Source organism: Schistocerca nitens, chromosome 2 (assembly GCF_023898315.1).
Source record: "Schistocerca nitens isolate TAMUIC-IGC-003100 chromosome 2, iqSchNite1.1, whole genome shotgun sequence".
Lineage (NCBI taxonomy): Eukaryota > Metazoa > Arthropoda > Insecta > Orthoptera > Acrididae > Schistocerca > Schistocerca nitens.
The window spans coordinates 847,234,507-847,241,066 of NC_064615.1; positions in this window are offsets into that span (position 1 = coordinate 847,234,507).

Below are 6,560 nucleotides of genomic sequence, written 5' to 3' on the forward strand. Positions count from 1 at the left end.
TGTAACTGTTATGAATAAAAGTGACAGGAGGTATGTGAAACCGGCTGTCACATTTCTTTCATTGAGATTTTCATACAAAAATGCCTTCCAAGTTATCGGTTTTCCCGGTGGATTATCCAAAAATTTTCTTTCATACAAACCTTATCCTGCCAATAAGAACAACAATAAAACAGGTCAGCCAGGTCGGTTGAGCCGTTCTCAAGTGATGGTCATTCATACATGCGGCAACTGATATTTATTTACATAAGGTTTAGCTCCGTTTTCATGTGCATTAGGCAGGGAGAGTCAGGCACAGTGGCCAGGGTGCTCAAAGTTGCTACTGGGTTCCTGGGGGCTATAAGGCGCTGGCGCGGCGCGAGAAGTGAATTAACTTATTCTCCCCGGAGGGCCCTGTCACTCCATGAAGTCTGACCTGTTAGCTGTATCGCTCCTCAGAGTTATCGTGATGTTCGGTAAACGTTCAGTTTGTTTTTTTAATATAACTATGTTTTAAATGTTATGACTCAGAAATCCTATTTTAGTTATTGAAATTTTGGTCATGCCGTTAGAGGGCATACAGCTTTTCTGTAAAGGCGTCAATATGGGGAAAGTGGCCATCTCGCTCGGCTGTGACTTCTGGTCACTTTCCGTAGCGTGAAACTATAAACGCAGTGGCCAAAAGGGCTACAGGGCGATACTTACAGCAAGACCTTATAAAAGCGACCTAGAAGCAGCAAATAAACAGAAGGAAAAAAGAGTAAAAATAAGGAAAAACGAAAAGTAGCCTAAGAGAAGGCAGTCACTAGAAAGAATATTTCGAACAGCAGGAAACCCAACCCTAGGAGAATTCTTTTTGACACGCAGTGGATGTACTATGAAGAAAAATTTTCAAATTCAAGGCCAGAATTGTATGGATTAGGTACCAACTGTAATCCGTCTAGGCTCACGAGCTGAGGATTCAGTTTGACTTATTTGTGAAATGTGTAATTCGAATCATGTTTCACAATAACATGTATTTAGTTATTTGTTATAACAATTTTTTATCTCTTATTTTTGAGTTTAAATCTATGTGGCCAGTCTGCCTGCTCGTGTCGAGCAAAGAGGCCATTTTACCATTACTTGAAAACTGTGCTTACTTGATCCTACGGTGATTAAACTATTCGATATTATACTTTAATACATGCAGATTATAATGACTCATTTCTATACATTTCTGTTTATTGCTACTCAGCCTGTAAAATAGGAATACCTTTGCCTGGCTACTTTGCCTGGCTCTCCTCTGCCTCCTATGCAGCGTGCCATGCGAATAATGCTGTTAGCATGGAGATGATGTAGCTGCGATAAATAACAGCAGCAATTAAACACATGGATTAAAACTTTTACATTTCTGAATAATAGGTAGCAATATCTCTGAAAGAAGCTATCTCTGAATTTCTTTCACGCTCAGCATTCCTTATTACAGGCACAAAATCAACACTGTAAAATGCTCAACCAATGCTATTTCACATATTTAAATAACATACAGACTGTTCTCTGAAATAGACATTTTCTATGTGTCCACAAGAACAAGCTCGATGTTTTGAGTAGCGTCTGCAAACACTGCTGTCGGCCATAGCATACGTGTCCCCAAAGAGTGACACACACACACACACACACACACACACACACACACACACACACACACACACAGAGGCACGTGTGCGATGTGCCTGTACCAGCATCACATCTAGAGACACTGGACAGCGCTCTTAATTTGCTGCACGACTAGTGTTATGGAATATTAGCCCATTTATATCATCATGTATGAGGGTAAGTACACTATTTCTCGTCTTAACAATAAAGGATTATGTATTTTAGGCAAAAAGGGACAAGTACTTTTACTTTGTGTTCTTTCACCCAAAATATTTTGTTCATTACTTCTTCGCGATGCATTACAATTTCTTTATCCTCTCTGCACATGATTTATTTATTCAATCTGCAAGTTCGTTTTTACGAAAGTAGATATAAATCTGTTCTGGTGGTCATCTGTTACAGTCGATTGATTTGTGATGCAGCATTTGTTTAGTTTTAAGAACACATGGTTAAACCGTCTGCAGATTCTAAGTAGTTAATTAAAGCACTTTTGTTCTCCTCTCCAAGCATTACTGCTAAAGTCTTGTATTCTCTTAGTATCTCCTTTATAACATTTACTGCTGTCTGCAGACACCATTCAAGGGAAACCGCAGCTGTGTATCACCTCCCCTTGCACTCGTATTAACTCTGAACCGGTTCGAGACTTCACCCCTACGTCGCACTTTCGTAAAATGTTCGTAAGTATTTCACAGACAGGACGTTCTAATTTAGACACGATTAGGAAATCATTTATCACGTTACCCACAGTATCTATGTCAAGTGATCCCGTTCGATCCGGTTTGACACCTTTAAATGTTACTAAGATGTCCTTAGCATTTACTAGCTTGTCAAAAATTATGGATTTGAGCGTCAGTATCTTTCCGTAGAAGACCTGTATTTTCTAAACCATTCTGACATTCACCAAGCGTTGCTTCAGACGTTTTATGTAGAACTGTTGGTAATGAGTACATCTCTGAGGTATGGAGAACTTTTCGTCACTCTTCATTCAAATACTCTTCGATCACATGGAAACTTTGTTGGTATTGTACACCTGCTTTAACTTCACCCGCAGTGGGTCTGTGAGCTTCTTAAATTTTAATTTTCTCAAAGTTTTGACATTTTAAAAATAGGCTGAAATAATTTGCTCCATTTACAGCTTTTAGTATACGTTTCTGGAAATGAATTCCTTATGCTCGTAACGCAATTTGTGTGAGTGTTTGTGTGGGACGCGGCGGGGGCAAGAGTGGGGGGGGGGGGGGGGAGGTGGTGACGGAAAGATTGTAAAGATGTTCTCATCCATCTCATCAGCGACAGCAGTAAAGCGTACCTTCTCCACTCAGGCAGTAAATATTCATTTCCAGTACCGAGCAAGATGCAAAGCAGCATAGCACACATCACACTTTTGCGCAACGTCTGTTATCTTTTCTCCCTGATAGGACAGTTCTTACCATTAATGAAGGACGTATAGCAGCACCAAGAACTATTGTAAATTGCTAAGGTAAGACTTATTTTTACATTTATAGTTGTAACTTAAATCGATATGAAAGACGAAATGTGAACGATGTGCAGACGAACAATGTATGTATCTGCCTGTTACACAATTCTGTAGAAGGTTGCAGCATTGTGATCAATTGTATTTTGGAAACAGCACGACCAGGAAAAGTCCTACAGCCTCTCGACGAATTTGCATGTATCCATTAGACAGACTGAAAGGTAGTGAACTGTTGTCTGTATGTGATACAGAGGTCCCACCGACATATTATTTTTCACGTGCCTCCGCGCAGTACTCTGAAATCGTTTGAGAGATCTGTTGAGTATATTCGAAGTGTCATTGGCGGTGGAGACGATTATCATCCGCAAATGATATTTATTTTCCGGAGTTACTTCTTCGCAGGTATTCTCATCCATATCTTGCTTGGACTTTGTAAGTGATCTTTGCATCCATGTTTCACTAAACAATTTTGCCTACAGCACTAGTAATGTACATAAAAGAGAAAAGATAATCGTAGAACAGAAACAGACAGCACTAAAGATAATACTAAAAAGCTGACAATGAACTCTAGTATAAAGCGAATATATTTCGGACGTCAGTACAACAACTGCCTTGGACAATCGTGTGGTTGAAGCTATCGAACGGAATGACTGTTTCAACGGTCCCTATTCGTCCCTCGCAGTTACCTACCGGACGCAATCTGAGATGTGATTTGTTAAGAGGACTTCGTAGTTCACCTCGAGCCAGGCAAGGGTCGCGACAGCTGCTACCGTTTTTATCTGATATCTGGAACACTAATATTCATGCTGTAATGGTTCGGTAGCGTTTTCGCTTCCCACGCCCGGGTTCCCGGGTTCGATTCCCGGCGGGGTCAGGGATTTTCTCTGCCTCGTGATGACTGGGTGTTGTGTGCTGTCCTTAGGTTAGTTAGGTTTAAGTAGTTCTAAGTTCTAGGGGACTGATGACCATAGATGTTAAGTCCCATAGTGCTCAGAGCCATTTCTTGTAATGGTTCGAGCCCAGGCAAGAGGACTCTCTGTGGTATAAAAATGTAACATTTGCCACAACTGCTGGAGTACCATTACGCCACGGAGCCCTCTGGGCGTGATACTGTGGCTGCCTGCAGTTTAGCAACCGACTGGGTACTGAAACCTGGAAGACTTCGGCATGCAGCGTCCATGACATTTGCGGCAGCAGTACCACAACAGATCCGCTTTGGCCTGTGTAAATACCATATGTCTCGCTGGGCAGGCCAGCGATTCAACGAGTCAGTGTCCGCTGCAATATCAGTTTCCAGCACGCCACTGTCATCTTGGCCCGCCAGTGTTCCAGCCACAGCACAAATGGGACGCCCCATACAGATGTGGGCTGCAGGTACTGTTGGATATCAGTATAAGGATTCTACTGTCATCGACCGTCTTTTGACTCCACGAGAGTTCATCTACGTCCTTACAACAAGAACAACGCACGCCCTCATTTCATTAGTAAGACTGGAGTAGACCAGCATTCTAATTTAGTGCCTGAACCTGATCTTTGCTGTGATTTTTGAAGTTCAAAAATGGGTCAAATGGCTCTGAGCACTATGGGACTCAACTTCTGAGGTCATCAGTTCCCTAGAACTTAGAACTACATAAACCTAACTAACCTAAGGACATCCCACACATCCATGCCCGAGGCAGGATTCAAACCTGCGACCGTAGCGGTCTCGCGGTTCCAGACTGTAGCGCCTAGAACCGCACGGCCACTCCGGCCGGAGATTTTTGAAGTTTTTCCATAATACTTCGGACTTCAACCATATGACAACTGAGAGATATATTCCATTTATTGTTTTTAGCACTTGGGTGTGTGGCTGACTGTCCGGTTGTGCCGAGTGCTGTTGGCAAGCACTTGAGAGGTCAACTGAGGAGGTACTATACAGGAAAGCAGCGGCTCCGGTCATGAAAGTAGACAACGATCAGGAAAGCGACGTGCTGACCACATGTCCCTTCATTTCTGCATCCAGTGACTCTCTCTGGTGAAGAAGACACGGTGGTTGTCGGTACCGTGGGCCTTCCGATCTTCTGATTGGTTTGATGTGGCCCGCCAAGAAACTCTTCTGCCGGCCGGTGTGGCCGAGTGGTTCTAGGCACTTCAGTCTGGAACCACGCGACCGCTACGGTAGCAGGTTCGAATCCTGCCACGGGCATGGATGTGTGTGATGTCCTTAGGTTAGTTAGGTTTAAGTAATTCTAAGTTCTAGGGGACTGATTACCTCAGAAGTTAAGTCCCATAGTACTCAGAGCCATTTTTCCTAAACTCTTCAACTGAAAGTAGCACATGGACCATACGTACTCAATTATCCGTTCCATATATTCCACTATCTGTCTTCCCCTTCAGTTTTCCCACTCTACAGTTCGATCTAGCACAGTGATCCCCAGCTTTGAAGAGTTTCATTTCTAAAATAATGAAAGATAAGGTGGTAGGTGTATTATTAAACTACGAACTAATGAGTCAATGACGCAACCAACCCAACCGTCTTTTATATAATGACGTGAAAAATCGCAACACAAAAATGTAATTAATCTAATTTAATGAAATTTCGGGAATACATATGTCCAGACAGCATACGCTGCCGGAAAAGAAACAGTACACCCTCCTAGAGGTTCCCATTTCACTCAATATTTATATTGCAACAGTGGATATGGAGTAGATGAAATGATTAAATTTACAGATCAACAGTGCAAGCGGTTCTGATGTACCAAGTATGGACCCATCCTCAAACACGCTTCTTACAAGGGAACCTCCCCATCGCACCCCCCTCAGATTTAGTTATAAGTTGGCACAGTGGATAGGCCTTGATAAATTGAACACAGATCAATTGAGAAAACAGGAAGAAGTTGTGTGGAACTGTGAAAAAATAAGCAAAATATAGAAACTGAGTAGTCCACGGGTCGCATATACAACATCATGAACAGACTTTGCTCAGGAGCGTCGTGGTATGGTGGTAGCGTGAGCAGCTGCTGAACTGGAGGTCCTTAGTTCAAGTCTTCCCTCGAGTGAAAATTTTATTTTCTTTATTTTTGCATTGTTATTATCTGTCCGTTCGTTCATTGACGTCTTTGTTCACTGTAATAAGTTTAGTGTCTGTGTTTTGCGACCGCATCGCAAAACCGTGCGATTAGTAGACGAAAGGACGTGCCTCTCCAATGGGAACCGAAAACATTTGATCGCAAGGTCATACGTCAACTGATTCCCCCACAGGAAAACACATCTGATATATTCTATACGACACTGGTGACGGCATATGCGTCACATGACAGGAATATGTTGTCGACCCTGTGGTGTCACCGCTAGACACCACACTTGCTAGGTGGTAGCTTTAAATCGGCCGCGGTCCATTAGTACATGTCGGACCCGCGTGTCGCCACTGTGTGATCGCAGACCGAGCGCCACCACATGGCAGGTCTAGAGAGACGTACGAGCACTCGCCCCAGTTGTA